Source organism: Labrus mixtus, unplaced genomic scaffold (assembly GCF_963584025.1).
Source record: "Labrus mixtus unplaced genomic scaffold, fLabMix1.1 SCAFFOLD_63, whole genome shotgun sequence".
Classification (NCBI taxonomy): Eukaryota; Metazoa; Chordata; class Actinopteri; order Labriformes; family Labridae; genus Labrus; species Labrus mixtus.
In genome coordinates this window covers 128,690-145,000 of record NW_026870342.1, presented here as the reverse complement: position 1 = coordinate 145,000, position 16,311 = coordinate 128,690, and the positions used below count along the sequence as shown (strand labels likewise).

The 16,311-nt window shown below is 42.8% G+C and overlaps 20 non-coding genes and 10 pseudogenes across 20 annotated transcripts in view; all 30 read left to right on the top strand.

Moving 5' to 3' along the window:
- LOC132969990 (5S ribosomal RNA) overlaps positions 1–118 on the top strand; it is a 119-nt gene extending 1 nt beyond the window's left edge. Inside the window, exon 1 of the ribosomal RNA XR_009671857.1 lies at positions 1–118. This exon is cut by the window's left edge and continues 1 nt beyond it. This is a non-coding gene — a ribosomal RNA (5S ribosomal RNA).
- A 121-nt stretch (positions 119–239) lies between these two features.
- LOC132970328 (5S ribosomal RNA) lies at positions 240–358 on the top strand. The gene has a single exon (XR_009672178.1). It is a non-coding gene; the product is annotated as a 5S ribosomal RNA (ribosomal RNA).
- Positions 359–480: 122 nt separating this feature from the next.
- Positions 481–599, top strand: LOC132970252 (5S ribosomal RNA). The gene has a single exon (XR_009672110.1). It is a non-coding gene; the product is annotated as a 5S ribosomal RNA (ribosomal RNA).
- Positions 600–720: 121 nt separating this feature from the next.
- LOC132970096 (5S ribosomal RNA) lies at positions 721–839 on the top strand. Its single transcript, XR_009671958.1, has one exon. It is a non-coding gene; the product is annotated as a 5S ribosomal RNA (ribosomal RNA).
- A 122-nt stretch (positions 840–961) lies between these two features.
- On the top strand, positions 962–1,070 carry LOC132969738 (5S ribosomal RNA; annotated as a pseudogene).
- Positions 1,071–1,191: 121 nt separating this feature from the next.
- Positions 1,192–1,300, top strand: LOC132969713 (5S ribosomal RNA; annotated as a pseudogene).
- Positions 1,301–1,422: 122 nt separating this feature from the next.
- LOC132970041 (5S ribosomal RNA) lies at positions 1,423–1,541 on the top strand. The gene has a single exon (XR_009671906.1). It is a non-coding gene; the product is annotated as a 5S ribosomal RNA (ribosomal RNA).
- A 122-nt stretch (positions 1,542–1,663) lies between these two features.
- LOC132970411 (5S ribosomal RNA) lies at positions 1,664–1,772 on the top strand (annotated as a pseudogene).
- Positions 1,773–1,893: 121 nt separating this feature from the next.
- On the top strand, positions 1,894–2,002 carry LOC132969720 (5S ribosomal RNA; annotated as a pseudogene).
- Positions 2,003–2,123: 121 nt separating this feature from the next.
- LOC132970092 (5S ribosomal RNA) lies at positions 2,124–2,242 on the top strand. The gene has a single exon (XR_009671955.1). It is a non-coding gene; the product is annotated as a 5S ribosomal RNA (ribosomal RNA).
- Positions 2,243–8,527: 6,285 nt separating this feature from the next.
- Positions 8,528–8,646, top strand: LOC132969920 (5S ribosomal RNA). Its single transcript, XR_009671788.1, has one exon. It is a non-coding gene; the product is annotated as a 5S ribosomal RNA (ribosomal RNA).
- A 122-nt stretch (positions 8,647–8,768) lies between these two features.
- Positions 8,769–8,877, top strand: LOC132969884 (5S ribosomal RNA; annotated as a pseudogene).
- A 123-nt stretch (positions 8,878–9,000) lies between these two features.
- Positions 9,001–9,119, top strand: LOC132970249 (5S ribosomal RNA). The gene has a single exon (XR_009672107.1). It is a non-coding gene; the product is annotated as a 5S ribosomal RNA (ribosomal RNA).
- Positions 9,120–9,240: 121 nt separating this feature from the next.
- LOC132969945 (5S ribosomal RNA) lies at positions 9,241–9,359 on the top strand. The gene has a single exon (XR_009671813.1). It is a non-coding gene; the product is annotated as a 5S ribosomal RNA (ribosomal RNA).
- A 123-nt stretch (positions 9,360–9,482) lies between these two features.
- LOC132970223 (5S ribosomal RNA) lies at positions 9,483–9,601 on the top strand. The gene has a single exon (XR_009672082.1). It is a non-coding gene; the product is annotated as a 5S ribosomal RNA (ribosomal RNA).
- A 122-nt stretch (positions 9,602–9,723) lies between these two features.
- LOC132970162 (5S ribosomal RNA) lies at positions 9,724–9,842 on the top strand. The gene has a single exon (XR_009672023.1). It is a non-coding gene; the product is annotated as a 5S ribosomal RNA (ribosomal RNA).
- A 121-nt stretch (positions 9,843–9,963) lies between these two features.
- LOC132969701 (5S ribosomal RNA) lies at positions 9,964–10,072 on the top strand (annotated as a pseudogene).
- Positions 10,073–10,194: 122 nt separating this feature from the next.
- On the top strand, positions 10,195–10,313 carry LOC132970370 (5S ribosomal RNA; annotated as a pseudogene).
- Positions 10,314–10,435: 122 nt separating this feature from the next.
- On the top strand, positions 10,436–10,554 carry LOC132970031 (5S ribosomal RNA). Its single transcript, XR_009671897.1, has one exon. It is a non-coding gene; the product is annotated as a 5S ribosomal RNA (ribosomal RNA).
- A 122-nt stretch (positions 10,555–10,676) lies between these two features.
- On the top strand, positions 10,677–10,795 carry LOC132970200 (5S ribosomal RNA). The gene has a single exon (XR_009672060.1). It is a non-coding gene; the product is annotated as a 5S ribosomal RNA (ribosomal RNA).
- A 122-nt stretch (positions 10,796–10,917) lies between these two features.
- LOC132970253 (5S ribosomal RNA) lies at positions 10,918–11,036 on the top strand. Its single transcript, XR_009672111.1, has one exon. It is a non-coding gene; the product is annotated as a 5S ribosomal RNA (ribosomal RNA).
- Positions 11,037–11,158: 122 nt separating this feature from the next.
- Positions 11,159–11,277, top strand: LOC132970089 (5S ribosomal RNA). The gene has a single exon (XR_009671952.1). It is a non-coding gene; the product is annotated as a 5S ribosomal RNA (ribosomal RNA).
- A 122-nt stretch (positions 11,278–11,399) lies between these two features.
- Positions 11,400–11,518, top strand: LOC132970193 (5S ribosomal RNA). Its single transcript, XR_009672054.1, has one exon. It is a non-coding gene; the product is annotated as a 5S ribosomal RNA (ribosomal RNA).
- Positions 11,519–11,641: 123 nt separating this feature from the next.
- On the top strand, positions 11,642–11,760 carry LOC132969860 (5S ribosomal RNA). Its single transcript, XR_009671777.1, has one exon. It is a non-coding gene; the product is annotated as a 5S ribosomal RNA (ribosomal RNA).
- A 121-nt stretch (positions 11,761–11,881) lies between these two features.
- On the top strand, positions 11,882–11,990 carry LOC132969812 (5S ribosomal RNA; annotated as a pseudogene).
- A 366-nt stretch (positions 11,991–12,356) lies between these two features.
- Positions 12,357–12,475, top strand: LOC132969986 (5S ribosomal RNA). The gene has a single exon (XR_009671853.1). It is a non-coding gene; the product is annotated as a 5S ribosomal RNA (ribosomal RNA).
- Positions 12,476–12,597: 122 nt separating this feature from the next.
- LOC132969747 (5S ribosomal RNA) lies at positions 12,598–12,716 on the top strand. The gene has a single exon (XR_009671765.1). It is a non-coding gene; the product is annotated as a 5S ribosomal RNA (ribosomal RNA).
- Positions 12,717–12,838: 122 nt separating this feature from the next.
- Positions 12,839–12,947, top strand: LOC132969890 (5S ribosomal RNA; annotated as a pseudogene).
- A 365-nt stretch (positions 12,948–13,312) lies between these two features.
- Positions 13,313–13,421, top strand: LOC132969887 (5S ribosomal RNA; annotated as a pseudogene).
- Positions 13,422–13,544: 123 nt separating this feature from the next.
- Positions 13,545–13,663, top strand: LOC132970135 (5S ribosomal RNA). The gene has a single exon (XR_009671996.1). It is a non-coding gene; the product is annotated as a 5S ribosomal RNA (ribosomal RNA).
- The last annotated feature ends 2,648 nt before the right edge of the window (positions 13,664–16,311 follow it).

Genomic DNA, 16,311 nt, shown 5'->3' with positions numbered 1-16,311 from the left:
CTTACGGCCATACCACCCTGAACACGCCCGATCTCGTCCGATCTCGGAAGCTATGCAGGGTCGGGCCTGGTTAGTACTTGGATGGGAGACCGCCTGGGAATACCAGGTGCTGTAAGCTTTTTCATTTTTTTGATCATATATTTTTTTTTATCATATAGAGACATATTCACATGTCCAAAAATTCAGCCAGAATCAAGGGCATGACATCTTTAAAAGGCCCCTTTCTGCACACAATAATGGCTTACGGCCATGCCACCCTGAACATGCCCAATCTCGTCTGATCTCAGAAGCTAAGCAGGGTCGGGTCTGGTTAGTACTTGGATGGGAGACCGCCTGGGAATACCAGGTGCTGTAAGCTTTTTCATTTTGTTTGATCATATGTTTTTTTTTATCATATAGAGACATATTCACATGTCCAAAAATTCAGCCAGAATCAAGGGCATGACATCTTTAAAAGGCCCCTTTCTGCACACAATAATGGCTTACGACCATACCACCCTGAACACGCCCGATCTCGTCTGATCTCGGAAGCTAAGCAGGGTCGGGCCTGGTTAGTACTTGGATGGGAGACATCCTGGGAATACCAAGTGCTGTAAGCTTTTTCATTTTTTTTGATCATATGTTTTTTTTATCATATAGAGACATATTCACATGTCCAAAAATTCAGCCAGAATCAAGGGCATGACATCTTTAAAAGGCCCCTCTCTGCACACAATAATGGCTTACAGCCATACCACCCTGAACACGCCTGATCTCGTCCGATCTCGGAAGCTAAGCCGGGTAGGGCCTGGTTAGTACTTGGATGGGAGACCGCCTGGGAATACCAGGTGCTGTAAGTTTTTTCATTTTTTTGATCATATGTTTTTTTTTTATCATATAGAGACATATTCACATGTCCAAAAATTCAGCCAGAATCAAGGGCATGACATCTTTAAAAGGCGCCTTTCTGCATACAATAATGGCTTACGGCCAAACCACCCTGAACACGCCCGATCTCAGAAGCTAAGCAGGGTCGGGCCTGGTTAGTACTTGGATGGGAGACCGCCTGGGAATACCAGGTGCTATAAGCTTTTTAATTTTTTTTGATCATATGTTTTTTTTATCATATAGAGACATATTCACATGTCCAAAAATTCAGCCAGAATCAAGGGCATGACATCTTTAAAAGGCCCCTGTCTGCACACAATAATGGCTTACGGCCATACAACCCTGAACACGCCCGATCTCGGAAGCTAAGCAAGGTCAGGCCTGGTTAGTACTTGGATGGGAGACCGCCTGGGAATACCAGGTGCTGTAAGCTTTTTCATTTTTTTGATCATATGGTTTTTTTTTTTCATATAGAGACATATTCACATGTCCAAAAATTCAGCCAGAATCAAGGGCATGACATCTTTAAAAGGCCCCTTTCTTCACACAATAATGACTTATGGCCATACCACCCTGAACATGCCCGATCTCGTCCGATCTCGGAAGCTAAGCAGGGTCGGGCCTGGTTAGTACTTGGATGGGAGACCGCCTGGGAATACCAGGTGCTATAAGCTTTTTCATTTTTTTGATCATATGTTTTTTTTTTTTCATATAGAGACATATTCACATGTCCAAAAATTCAGCCAGAATCAAGGGCATGACATCTTTAAAAGGCCCCTTTCTGCACACAATAATGGCTTATGGCCATACCACCCTGAACTCGTCCGATCTCGGAAGCTAAGCAGGGTCGGGCCTGGTTAGTACTTGGATGGGAGACCGCCTGGGAATACCAGGTGCTGTAAGCTTTTTCATTTTTTTGATCATATGTTTTTTTTTATCATATAGAGACATATTCACATGTCCAAAAATTCAGCCAGAATCAAGGGCATGACATCTTTAAAAGGCCCCTGTCTGCACACAATAATGGCTTACGGCCATACCACCCTGAACACGCCCGATCTCGGAAGCTAAGCAAGGTCAGGCCTGGTTAGTACTTGGATGGGAGACCGCCTGGGAATACCAGGTGCTGTAAGCGTTTTCATTTTTTTGATCATATGTTTTTTTTTATCATATAGAGACATATTCACATGTCCAAAAATTCAGCCAGAATCAAGGGCATGACATCTTTAAAAGGCCCCTGTCTGCACACAATAATGGCTTATGGCCATACCACCCTTAACACTCCTGATCTCGTCCGATCTCGGAAGCTAAGCAGGGTAGGGCCTGTTTAGTACTTGGATGGGAGACCGCCTGGGAATACCAGGTGCTGTAAGCTTTTTCATTTTTTTGATCATATGTTTTTTTTTTATCATATAGAGACATATTCACATGTCCAAAAATTCAGCCAGAATCAAGGGCATGACATCTTTAAAAGGCCCCTTTCTGCACACAATAACAGCTTACGGCCATACCACCCTGAACACGCCCCTTTTGCTGTCAGAGTTTGTGTGGTGCTGAAGGAGAGCTGACGTGTCAGTACTGAGCAGGACAGCTGGACTAATTTGTTTCTTTTTTGGATGCGTTTTGGATTTATTTAAATACCTCAGATTGTGAGTGAATGTCCCCCAGCAGTCACTGACTGTTAGGGGGATCGTTTTTCTTTTCACCTTTTTTTCCTGTTTTTTTTCCACAATTTTGTGAAGAATTTTTGTTTTTTTGTGAATGTTTGCTCGTATGTCGCGAGCAAACTCACACGGACGGATCACAAAGATGACAGGACCACGGACTGGAGAGATGGAAAAAGGAAAAGAGAACGGACAACAACGTGAACAAACAAACATGGCACTGAAACAAAGGAATGGATTAAACGACAACGAGAAGAACGACGGACAAAAAGGACGGATGAAAACGGCAAATGAAACAGGGAACGGAATGGATGACGGAGAGAGAGGAAGAGAGAGGAGCGGCGGGCTGATTGCTCCGCATGCAGAGAATGGGAGAGGTGGCGAGAGAGCAGAAAAAGAGGAAGCAAAAGTGTCTTTTGAGAGAAAACTAACACTAAACATTGAAATGGTGGGAGACAAAGTTCCTCTAAATCACGTCATGAGCAACATAAAAATGATCTGTGGGGGCCTGCTGGCGTGCAGAACCCTGGGACCTGAAAAACTGGAGGTGACGGTGAGCAACATTAAAGGAAAGGAAAGGCTGCTGGATGGATTTAAAATCGGAGAGACCAGAGTCGTGGTGAGAGAACTAAATAATGATGAGCTGGTGGTGTCTTTTTTAAACCTGCCAGCGTATATCACAGATGAAGAAATAGTTTGGAAGCTGACGGGATGGGGAGTGAAACCGACATCACCAATAAAACGCAGAATGTGGCCTGGAACAATGATAGCTGACGGAACGAGGTTTGTCCGGGTCAGATTTAATGACCAGGTACAGTCACTCCCTTACTCCACAAAGTTTAACACTGTGATGGGGAACGAATACTTTAGAGTAATACATGATAGACAACAAAAAGTGTGCAGGATGTGCATCCAGCCGGGACACATCCTGAGAGAGTGTCCAGAATTTATGTGCCACAACTGTGGGGTGCAGGGACACTTTGCGCGAGAGTGCAGCGCGAACAGCACAAAATGCACAAACTGTAAAAAAAGAGAAAATGAATGTGAGTGTGTGAACGGAGAGGAAAGCAAGAACGAGGTGGAGGATGTGTACGAGGATGAAGACGAGGCCGAGGAGGTGTACGAGGAGGAGGCGGAGGAGAAGGAGGTGATCGGAGCAAGCAGGAAGGAGATCAGAGAAGACGAGAACAGTGACGGAGAAATGGAGCAGAGCGGAGAGAGCGGAGGAGAACGGGCGTCAGAGTGCGAGCTGGAGACGCCGGAGCTGGCTGGAGAGGGAGGACAACAGAAGCAGCGAAAAACGAGCGAGAGAGGGAAAAAAGGAGACGGAAGGGACGTGGCAGAAGACCCGGGGGTAAGCATGAGCACTGAGGGGAGGGAGATGCCTGAGAGTGGTGTTGGACAGGCGGGAGGGAGAAAAATCACGCTAAATAATACGGGTAAAAGCACCAGTCCCAATGAAACGGACAGCGAAATGGATGTGAGTGAACTGGCGAGTGCGCAAAAAAGACTAAGTCTTGGACAACGAAAAAAGTTGGTGAAAAAATTGAAATGTAAGGACAAATAATGACTGACAATAACCCCTGTAAATCCGTTTTTTTTGTTTTTATTTTTATGATAATGGCCTTTAATTTATTTTCGATAAACGTGAATGGACTAAGGAACAAAGAAAAAAGACATGCGATTCTTTCCTTGCAGAATGACGTTTTGTGCCTGCAGGAGACCAGGTGGGATGATTCCCTGGTGGAAGACATAAAAAAAGACTTTGTGGGCCATATTTTCTGCTCCAATGGCACGTCGAGGGCGAGAGGAGTGGCGGTTTTAGTCAAAACGGGTCGGGTAACAGGGGTAAATTTGGTTTATGGAGACAAAGAAGGAAGAATAATAGTAATAGACTGTGTGTATGAAACGAAAAATATAAGAATCATAAATATATATGCACCGAATGGAGAAAAAGAAAGGAAAACATTCTTCATTGCAATAAGCAAATGGTGGGAAAGGAATTGTATAATAATCGGTGACTTTAATGTGGCGATGACACCCACCGATGTGTCAAAAAATAATGTGTTTAAGGGGGATGTGAGCAGGGGGACACTTAAAGATATAATGATAACGAAACAATGCATTGATATTTGGAGATTGCTACATCCATGGGAGAGGGTGTTCTCCAGGAGACAAATTGTACTGAATAGATTAAAACAATCTAGAATAGATTATGCTTTGGTGACATGCGAGGTAGTGAGGTGGATTAAAGAAGTTGAATATAAAACTAATATGTGGAGCGATCACGCTGGAATAGAAATCACGTTTAGAAAAGAAACGAATGTACGTAAAGGAGGGATATGGTGCTTTAATGCAAGCTTGCTGGATGATGGAATGTTTGTGAAAAGTATGGAAAGATTGTTGAATGATGTGGGATATGAGTGGAATGAGAGTGAAGATATGAATGTGTGGTGGGATAGCGTAAAAGTCAGAATTAAAAAAAAGTGTATCAATTATAGTAAAGAGAAAAAGTGGAGAGAAAATAGAAAGGAAGAGAATTTGAGAAAACAACTAAGTGAGGAAATAGCATCGCTTGACAGTGTAGATAATGTAGATGTCGAAAAATACATACATTTAAAAGAACAGTTGGGAGTGATTGAACTTAAAAAGAGTAGGGGTGCAGCCATTAGGAGTAAAATACAATATATGTATGAGGGGGAGAGGAGTACAGCCTTTTTTTTAGGTCTGGAAAAACAAAAACAAAAAAGAACAGAAATAAACGAATTATTAAATGAAGCAGGTAAAAGTGTGACAGATAAAAAGGGAATTTTAGAAATAGTAAAGGGCTATTATGAAAGCCTGTTTTCGAGACAGGAGTGTGATAGCGTGAGTGTGAACAGAGCTTTGGGTGCCTTAAAGAAAAAACTAAGCGAGGACGATAAAATGTGGTGTGATTGTGAGTTTACAGAGGGAGAAATCAGAAGTGCTTTAGAGGGGTTAAACAAAAACAAAAGTCCTGGGAGCGATGGCCTAACTGCGGAATTCTACCAAGCTTTCAAAGAGCAGCTGGTGCCCTTGGTGAACAAATTGAGTAAATATATGGAAAAAGTGAAACATATACCAAAAAGTTTAGGGGAAGGGGTGGTTACTATTTTTTACAAAAACAAGGGGGACAATAAAAATCTGGACAACTACAGACCAATCAGCCTACTCAACACAGACTACAAAATCATAGCGAAAACAATAGCCAATAGAATCAGGGAGGTAATAGGAACAATCATAGAACAAACACAATCATACAGTATACCAAACAGAGACATAGCAGACTCAATCATTTCAATAAAACAGACGGTCAGGGATATGGAAGGGGAGGGGGGAATATGGCTAGGGATTGATTTAAATAAAGCTTTTGACAGAGTAGATCACGGGTTCATGGGGAAGGTGTTAGAGAAGTTTGGATTCGGGGAGAGAATGAGAGAATGGATAAATATGTTGTATACAGGAGCGGAAAGCAAGATAAAATGTAACGGGGAACTAACTGATTCTTTTAAAATATCAAGGTCAGTGAGACAAGGATGTCCGATGTCAGCGCTGTTGTACAGCTTGGTAGCAGAGCCGCTGGCAGCACTGATATCGGAAGACGTAAACATAAAAGGTATAGGTAAGGAAAACGTAAAAATAATACAGTATGCAGATGACGTGAATATAATGGTAAAAGGAGAGGAGGATATAGAATTGATATTAAAACATGTACAAACTTATGAAAGAGCATCTGGGGCAAAAGTAAATGAAAATAAGTCAGAAATTATGTTACTAGGTAAGGAATCCAATCTAGTTAATAAGTGGGGATTTAAAACGGTGTGTGAGAGAAGAAAAGTGTTGGGAGTGAATATGGGGAAAAATGAGAATGAATGTGATGATGTAACATGGAAAGAGGTGGTGGGTAAAATTAAAAAAACATTGAATTTGTGGAAAGCGAGGGGTCTATTGTTGAGAGGAAGGGTAGCCGTAACAAATGCTCTCGTGTTGTCCAAAGTGAATCATGCGCTGAGTACTTGTACGCTTCCGGACTGGGCCTTTAAGGAGATTTCAAAGACCATTAGGGACTTTATTTGGAAAAACAAAGCAGCGAGTATAGCTCACAAAACAATAATAGGGGCTAAAGATCAGGGGGGGCTAGCTTTGATTGATTTACTTACAAAAAAAGTAGCACTAAGAGTCAAATTGATAGGCAAATTTATGGACCAGAACCGGAACGTAGTTTGGAAAAACCACTTCAAACAATATCTGTGCAGTTTTGGACTCTACAACGAGGACAACCTGTACCAGATCAATAACCCGGATTCATTTAAACACTTGCCACGGTTTTTCCAGGAAGTACTCAGTGCGTGGTATCAGGTTTCATCCTGGACTGTACCAGAGTGCGGAACGAGAGGGTCAGTGCTACGACTGCCCTTCCTCTCGAGCCCGTATTTTAAAAATGGGGAGGGGGTAATTAAGTGTGAAGCTATGTCGAAAGCGGGATATATTAGAATAAGGGATTTACTGAACTGTGGGGGGGATTTTGATTTACAAATGGTGGTGAGGGGTTTAAAAAATAAAGGGTGTGTGTGCAGAAAGGATGTGATTGAGAGAGTGTTTGCAAATGTAAAATTGTCTTTGTCGAGCGAATGGGAAAAATTAATCAAAGAGAAGGAGGGAGTGATGCGGGACGATGTGGGGGGGATCTCCCTGTGCCTAGGGGAGAAGAAACACAACATTACAGATGTCACTACAAAAATTTGGTATAGGTGCGCAATCACACATAGAATACAGAAACCCACATCCGAAGTAAAATGGACAGACACATACCCGGACATAACAAGCAACATGATATGGAAGAACATTAACATTCCGCATACACCACATGCAATATTTGACCTAGATTTCAAACTGAGGCACAGGAGGATCTTCACCTGCATCGTCCTGCATCAGATCCATAAGGAGAGGTATGAAAGAAAGTGTTGTGTATGTGAAAGTACGGATGAGGATTTAATACATTTGTTTGTTACGTGTGGGGAATTGGTTTATTTTTGGGGAAAAATAAGAGAAATGTTGGGGAAATGCAGTAAGAATGAGTGTTGGAATGAAAGGGGGTGGGAATTGTCGGTGTTGTTGGGGGTGGGAACAAAACAAAAAAATCACAATGTAATGAATATAATTTTGGCTTTTGCAAGAAAAGCGGTTTTTAACAGAAGGAATTATGCACTCTATGAAAGTAAGAAAATGAATGTGTGGAGAATGTTTGTGAATGAATGGAAAGCACATCTTAAATTGTTGTACATAGCGAATGAGAGTGAGTTTGTGAGAATGTTTGTGGAAGGTGCGAATGTGTGTAGAGTAAATGAGGAGGGAATTATGTGGGATGTCTAAATTATTTTGTTTTTGTTTTTTTGGTACGAGGGCTTCTTTTTTGGTCATGGGGAAAATGGGTGATTTGATTTGGTGTTTTTTTTTTCTCAGTGGTTTTTTGAGAATACTGTGGGGTTTTTGTATGTTTTTGTGGTTTGTTTTCAGAGGGGTGTTTGCTTTGGGGGAGGGACTCAGAAGAGTTGTCATGAGTTGGGGGTATCAGGGGTGGTTTGAGTTTTTTTTCCTGATGCTATGTTTTTATTGTTTTTAGGGTGCCGTTTGCGTCAGAGGGGAGGGTTAATTTAGAGGGTGTATGTATTGTAATAGCATTTGTTGTAAATGATGTGAAAGAATTATAAATGTTTTTGTAATTTTGATAATAAAAGATTAAAAAAAAAAAAAAAACACGCCTGATCTCGTCCGATCTCGGAAGCTAAGCAGGGTATGGCCTGGTTAGTACCTGGATGGGAGACCGCCTGGGAATACCAGGTGCTGTAAGCTTTTTCATTTTTTTTGATCATATGTTTTTTTTTATCATATAGAGACATATTCACATGTCCAAAAATTCAGCCAGAATCAAGGGCATGACATCTTTAAAAGGCCCCTTTCTGCATACAATAATGGCTTACGGCCATACCACCCTGAACACGCCCGATCTCGTCCGATCTCGGAAGCTAAGCAGGGTCGGGCCTGGTTAGTACTTGGATGGGAGACCGCCTGGGAATACCAGGTGCTGTAAGCTTTTTCATTTTTTTTGATCATATGTTTTTTTTTATCATATAGAGACATATTCACATGTCCAAAAATTCAGCCAGAATCAAGGGCATGACATCTTTAAAAGGCCCCTTTCTGCATACAATAATGCCTTACGTCCATACCACCCTGAACTCGTCCGATCTCAGAAGCAAAGCAGGGTAGGGCCTGGTTAGTAGTTGGATGGGAGACCGCCTGGGAATACCAGGTGCTGTAAGCTTTTTCATTTTTTTGATCATATGTTTTTTTTTTTATCATATAGAGACATATTCACATGTCCAAAAATTCAGCCAGAATCAAGGGCATAACATCTTTAAAAGGCCCCTGTCTGCACACAATAATGGCTTACGGCCATACCACCCTTAACACGCCCGATCTCGTCCCATCTCGGAAGCTAAGCAGGGTCGGGCCTGGTTAGTACTTGGATGGGAGACCGCCTAGGAATGCCAGGTGCTGTAAGCTTTTTCATTTTTTTGATCATATATTTTTTTTTATCATATAGAGACATATTCACATGTCCAAAAATTCAGCCAGAATCAAGGGCATGACATCTTTAAAAGGCCCCTTTCTGCACACAATAATGTCTTACGGCCATACCACCCTGAACACGCCTGATCTCGTCTGATCTCAGAAGCTAAGCAGGGTCGGGCCTGGTTAGTACTTGGATGGGAGACCGCCTGGGAATACCAGGTGCTGTAAGCTTTTTCATTTTGTTTGATCATATGTTTTTTTTTTATCATATAGAGACATATTCACATGTCCAAAAATTCAGCCAGAATCAAGGGCATGACATCTTTAAAAGGCCCCTTTCTGCACACAATAATGGCTTACAGCCATACCAACCTGAACACGCCTGATCTCGTCCGACCTCGGAAGCTAAGCCGGGTAGGGCCTGGTTAGTACTTGGATGGGAGACCGCCTGGGAATACCAGGTGCTGTAAGTTTTTTCATTTTTTTGATCATATGTTTTTTTTTTATCATATAGAGACATATTCACATGTCCAAAAATTCAGCCAGAATCAAGGGCATGACATCTTTAAAAGGCGCCTTTCTGCATACAATAATGGCTTACGGCCAAACCACCCTATACACGCCTGATCTCGTCTGATCTCGGAAGCTAAGCAGGGTCGGGCCTGGTTAGTACTTGGATGGGAGACCGCCTGGGAATACCAGGTGCTGTAAGCTTTTTCATTTTTTTTGATCATATGTTTTTTTTATCATATAGAGACATATTCACATGTCCAAAAATTCAGCCAGAATCAAGGGCATAACATCTTTAAAAGGCCCCTGTCTGCACACAATAATGGCTTACGGCCATACCACCCTGAACACGCCCGATCTCGGAAGCTAAGCAAGGTCAGGCCTGGTTAGTACTTGGATGGGAGACCGCCTGGGAATACCAGGTGCTGTAAGCTTTTTCATTTTTTTGATCATATGTTTTTTTTTTATCATATAGAGACATATTCACATGTCCAAAAATTCAGCCAGAATCAAGGGCATGACATCTTTAAAAGGCCCCTTTCTGCACACAATAACAGCTTACGGCCATACCACCCTTAACACGCCCGATCTCGTCCGATCTCGGAAACTAAGTAGGGTCGTGCCTGGTTAGTACTTGGATGGGAGACCGCCTGGGAATACCAGACGCTGTAAGCTTTTTCATTTTTTTGATCATATGTTTTTTTTTTATCATATAGAGACATATTCACATGTCCAAAAATTTAGCCAGAATCAAGGGCATGACATCTTTAAAAGGCCCCTTTCTGCACACAATAATGGCTTACGGCCATACCACCCTGAACACGCCCGATCTCGTCCGATCTCGGAAGCTATGCAGGGTCGGGCCTGGTTAGTACTTAGATGGGAGACCGCCTGGGAATACCAGGTGCTGTAAGCTTTTTCATTTTTTTGATCATATGTTTTTTTTTTATCATATAGAGACATATTCACATGTCCAAAAATTCAGCCAGAATCAAGGGCATGACATCTTTAAAAGGCCCCTTTCTGCACACAATAATGGCTTACGGCCATACCACCCTGAACACGCCCGATCTCGTCTGATCTCAGAAGCTAAGCAGGGTCGGGCCTGGTTAGTACTTGGATGGGAGACCGCCTGGGAATACCAGACGCTGTAAGCTTTTTCATTTTGTTTGATCATATGTTTTTTTTTATCATGTAGAGACATATTCACATGTCCAAAAATTCAGCCAGAATCAAGGGCATGACATCTTTAAAAGGCCCCTTTCTGCACACAATAATGGCTTACGGCCATACCACCCTGAACACGCCCGATCTCGTCCGATCTCGGAAGCTAAGCGGGGTCGGGCCTGGTTAGTACTTGGATGGGAGACCGCCTGGGAATACCAGGTGCTGTAAGCTTTTTCATTTTTTTTGATCATATGTTTTTTTTTATCATATAGAGACATATTCACATGTCCAAAAATTCAGCCAGAATCAAGGGCATGACATCTTTAAAAGGCCCCTGTCTGCACACAATAATGGCTTACAGCCATACCACCCTGAACACGCCTGATCTCGTCCGATCTCGGAAGCTAAGCAGGGTAGGGCCTGGTTAGTACCTGGATGGGAGACCGTCTGGGAATACCAGGTGCTGTGAGTTTTTTCATTTTTTTGATCATATGTTTTTTTTTTATCATAAAGAGACATATTCACATGTCCAAAAATTCAGCCAGAATCAAGGGCATGACATCTTTAAAAGGCCCCTTTCTGCACACAATAATGGCTTACGGCCATACCACCCTGAACACGCCTGATCTCGTCCGATCTCGGAGGCTAAGCGGGGTAGGGCCTGGTTAGTATTTGGATGGGAGACCGCCTGGGAATACCAGGTGCTGTAAGTTTTTTCATTTTTTTGATCATATGTTTTTTTTTTTATCATATAGAGACATATTCACATGTCCAAAAATTCAGCCAGAATCAAGGGCATGACATCTTTAAAAGGCCCCTTTCTGCATACAATAATGGCTTACGGCCATACCACCCTGAACACGCCCGATCTCGTCCGATCTCGGAAGCTAAGCAGGGTCGGGCCTGGTTAGTACTTGGATGGGAGACCGCCTGGGAATACCAGGTGCTGTAAGCTTTTTCATTTTTTTGATCATATGTTTTTTTTTATCATATAGAGACATATTCACATGTCAAAAAATTCAGCCAGAATCAAGGGCATGACATCTTTAAAAGGCCCCTTTCTGCATACAATAATGGCTTAAGGACATACCACCCTGAACTCGTCCGATCTCGGAAGCTAAGCAGGGTCGGGCCTGGTTAGTACTTGGATGGGAGACCGCCTGGGAATAACAGGTGCTGTAAGCTTTTTAATTTTTTTTGATCATATGATTTTTTTTTATCATATAGAGACATATTCACATGTCCAAAAATTCAACCAGAATCAAGGGCATGACATCTTTAAAAGGCCCCTTTCTGCACACAATAATGGCTTACAGTCAAACCACCCTGAACTCGTCCGTTTTCGTCCGATCTCGGAAACTAAGCAGGGTCGGGCCTCGTTAGTACTTGGATGGGAGACCGCCTGTGGAATACCAAATGCTGTAAGCTGTTTCATTTTTTTGATCATATGTTTTTTTTTTGATCATATAGAGACATATTCACATGTCCAAAAATTCAGCCAGAATCAAGGGCATGACATCTTTAAAAGGCCCCTTTCTGCATACAATAATGGCTTACGGCCATACCACCCTGAACACGCCCGATCTCGTCCGATCTCGGAAGCTAAGTAGGGTCGGGCCTGGTTAGTACTTGGATGGGAGACCGCCTGTGAATACCAGGTGCTGTAAGCTTTTTCATTTTTTTTGATCATATGTTTTTTTTTATCATATAGAGACATATTCACATGTCCAAAAATTCAGCCAGAATCAAGGGCATGACATCTTTAAAAGGCCCCTTTCTGCATACAATAATGGCTTACGGCCATACCACCCTGAACACGCCCGATCTCGTCCGATCTCGGAAGCTAAGCAGGGTCGGGCCTGGTTAGTACTTGGATGGGAGACCGCCTGGGAATACCAGGTGCTGTAAGCTTTTTCATTTTTTTGATCATATGTTTTTTTTTTATCATATAGAGACATATTCACATGTCCAAAAATTCAGCCAGAATCAAGGGCATGACATCTTTAAAAGGCCCCTTTCTGCATACAATAATGGCTTAAGGACATACCACCATGAACTCGTCCGATCTCGGAAGCTAAACAGGGTCGGGCCTGGTTAGTACTTGGATGGGAGACCGCCTGGGAATAACAGGTGCTGTAAGCTTTTTAATTTTTTTTGATCATATGATTTTTTTTTATCATATAGAGACATATTCACATGTCCAAAAATTCAACCAGAATCAAGGGCATGACATCTTTAAAAGGCCCCTTTCTGCACACAATAATGGCTTACAGTCAAACCACCCTGAACTCGTCCGTTTTCGTCCGATCTCGGAAACTAAGCAGGGTCGGGCCTCGTTAGTACTTGGATGGGAGACCGCCTGTGGAATACCAAATGCTGTAAGCTGTTTCATTTTTTTGATCATATGTTTTTTTTTTATCATATAGAGACATATTCACATGTCCAAAAATTCAGCCAGAATCAAGGGCATGACATCTTTAAAAGGCCCCTTTCTGCACACAATAATGGCTTACGGCCAAACCACCCTGAACTCGTCCAATCTTGGACGCTAAGCAGGGTCGGGCCTGGTTAGTACTTGGATGGGAGACCGCCTGGGAATAACAGACGCTGTAAGCTTTTTTTATTTTTTTGATCATATGTTTTTTTTTTATCATAGAGAGACATATTCACATGTCCAAAAATTCAGCCAGAATCAAGGGCATGACATCTTTAAAAGGCCCCTGTCTGCAGACAATAATGGCTTACGGCCATACCACCCTGAACACGCCCGATCTTGTTCGATCTCAGAAGCTAAGCAGGGTCGGGCCTGGTTAGTACTTGGATGGGAGACCGCCTGGGAATACCAGGTGCTGTAAGCTTTTTCATTTTTTTGATCATGTTTTTTTTTATCATATAGAGACATATTCACATGTCCAAAAATTCAGCCAGAATCAAGGGCATGACATCTTTAAAAGGCCCCTGTCTGCACACAATGATGGCTTACGGCCATACCACCCTGAACACGCCCCTTTTGCTGTCAGAGTTTGTGTGGTGCTGAAGGAGAGCTGACGTGTCAGTACTGAGCAGGACAGCTGGACTAATTTGTTTGTTTTTTGGATGCGCTTTGGATTTATTTAAATACCTCAGATTGTGAGTGAATGTCCCCCAGCAGTCACTGACTGTTAGGGGGATCGTTTTTCTTTTCACCTTTTTTTCCTGTTTTTTTTCCACAATTTTGTGAAGAATTTTTGTTTTTTGTGAATGTTTGCTCGTATGTCGCGAGCAAACTCACACGGACGGATCACAAAGATGACAGGACCACGGACTGGAGAGATGGAAAAAGGAAAAGAGAACGGACAACAACGTGAACAAACAAACATGGCACTGAAACAAAGGAATGGATTAAACGACAACGAGAAGAACGACGGACAAAAAGGACGGATGAAAACGGCAAATGAAACAGGGAACGGAATGGATGACGGAGAGAGAGGAAGAGAGAGGAGCGGCGGGCTGATTGCTCCGCATGCAGAGAATGGGAGAGGTGGCGAGAGAGCAGAAAAAGAGGAAGCAAAAGTGTCTTTTGAGAGAAAACTAACACTAAACATTGAAATGGTGGGAGACAAAGTTCCTCTAAATCACGTCATGAGCAACATAAAAATGATCTGTGGGGGCCTGCTGGCGTGCAGAACCCTGGGACCTGAAAAACTGGAGGTGACGGTGAGCAACATTAAAGGAAAGGAAAGGCTGCTGGATGGATTTAAGATCGGAGAGACCAGAGTCGTGGCGAGAGAACTAAATAATGATGAGCTGGTGGTGTCTTTTTTAAACCTGCCAGCGTATATCACAGATGAAGAAATAGTTTGGAAGCTGACGGGATGGGGAGTGAAACCGACATCACCAATAAAACGCAGAATGTGGCCTGGAACAATGATAGCTGACGGAACGAGGTTTGTCCGGGTCAGATTTAATGACCAGGTACAGTCACTCCCTTACTCCACAAAGTTTAACACTGTGATGGGGAACGAATACTTTAGAGTAATACATGATAGACAACAAAAAGTGTGCAGGATGTGCATCCAGCCGGGACACATCCTGAGAGAGTGTCCAGAATTTATGTGCCACAACTGTGGGGTGCAGGGACACTTTGCGCGAGAGTGCAGCGCGAACAGCACAAAATGCACAAACTGTAAAAAAAGAGAAAATGAATGTGAGTGTGAGAACGGAGAGGAAAGCAAGAACGAGGTGGAGGAGGTGTACGAGGATGAAGACGAGGCGGAGGAGGTGTACGAGGAGGAGGCGGAGGAGAAGGAGGTGATCGGAGCAAGCAGGAAGGAGATCAGAGAAGACGAGAACAGTGACGGAGAAATGGAGCAGAGTGGAGAGAGCGGAGGAGAACGGGCGTCAGAGTGCGAGCTGGAGACGCCGGAGCTGGCTGGAGAGGGAGGACAGCAGAAGCAGCGAAAAACGAGCGAGAGAGGGAAAAAAGGAGACGGAAGGGACGTGGCAGAAGACCCGGGGGTAAGCATGAGCACAGAGGGGAGGGAGATGCCTGAGAGTGGTGTTGGACAGGCGGGAGGGAGAAAAATCACGCTAAATAATACGGGTAAAAGCACCAGTCCCAATGAAACGGACAGCGAAATGGATGTGAGTGAACTGGCGAGTGCGCAAAAAAGACTAAGTCTTGGACAACGAAAAAAGTTGGTGAAAAAATTGAAATGTAAGGACAAATAATGACTGACAATAACCCCTGTAAATCCGTTTTTTTTGTTTTTATTTTTATGATAATGGCCTTTAATTTATTTTCGATAAACGTGAATGGACTAAGGAACAAAGAAAAAAGACATGCGATTCTTTCCTTGCAGAATGACGTTTTGTGCCTGCAGGAGACCAGGTGGGATGATTCCCTGGTGGAAGACATAAAAAAAGACTTTGTGGGCCATATTTTCTGCTCCAATGGCACGTCGAGGGCGAGAGGAGTGGCGGTTTTAGTCAAAACGGGTCGGGTAACAGGGGTAAATTTGGTTTATGGAGACAAAGAAGGAAGAATAATAGTAATAGACTGTGTGTATGAAACGAAAAATATAAGAATCATAAATATATATGCACCGAATGGAGAAAAAGAAAGGAAAACATTCTTCATTGCAATAAGCAAATGGTGGGAAAGGAATTGTATAATAATCGGTGACTTTAATGTGGCGATGACACCCACCGATGTGTCAAAAAATAATGTGTTTAAGGGGGATGTGAGCAGGGGGACACTTAAAGATATAATGATAACGAAACAATGCATTGATATTTGGAGATTGCTACATCCATGGGAGAGGGTGTTCTCCAGGAGACAAATTGTACTGAATAGATTAAAACAATCTAGAATAGATTATGCTTTGGTGACATGCGAGGTAGTGAGGTGGATTAAAGAAGTTGAATATAAAACTAATATGTGGAGCGATCACGCTGGAATAGAAATCACGTTTAGAAAAGAAACGAATGTACGTAAAGGAGGGATATGGTGCTTTAATGCAAGCTT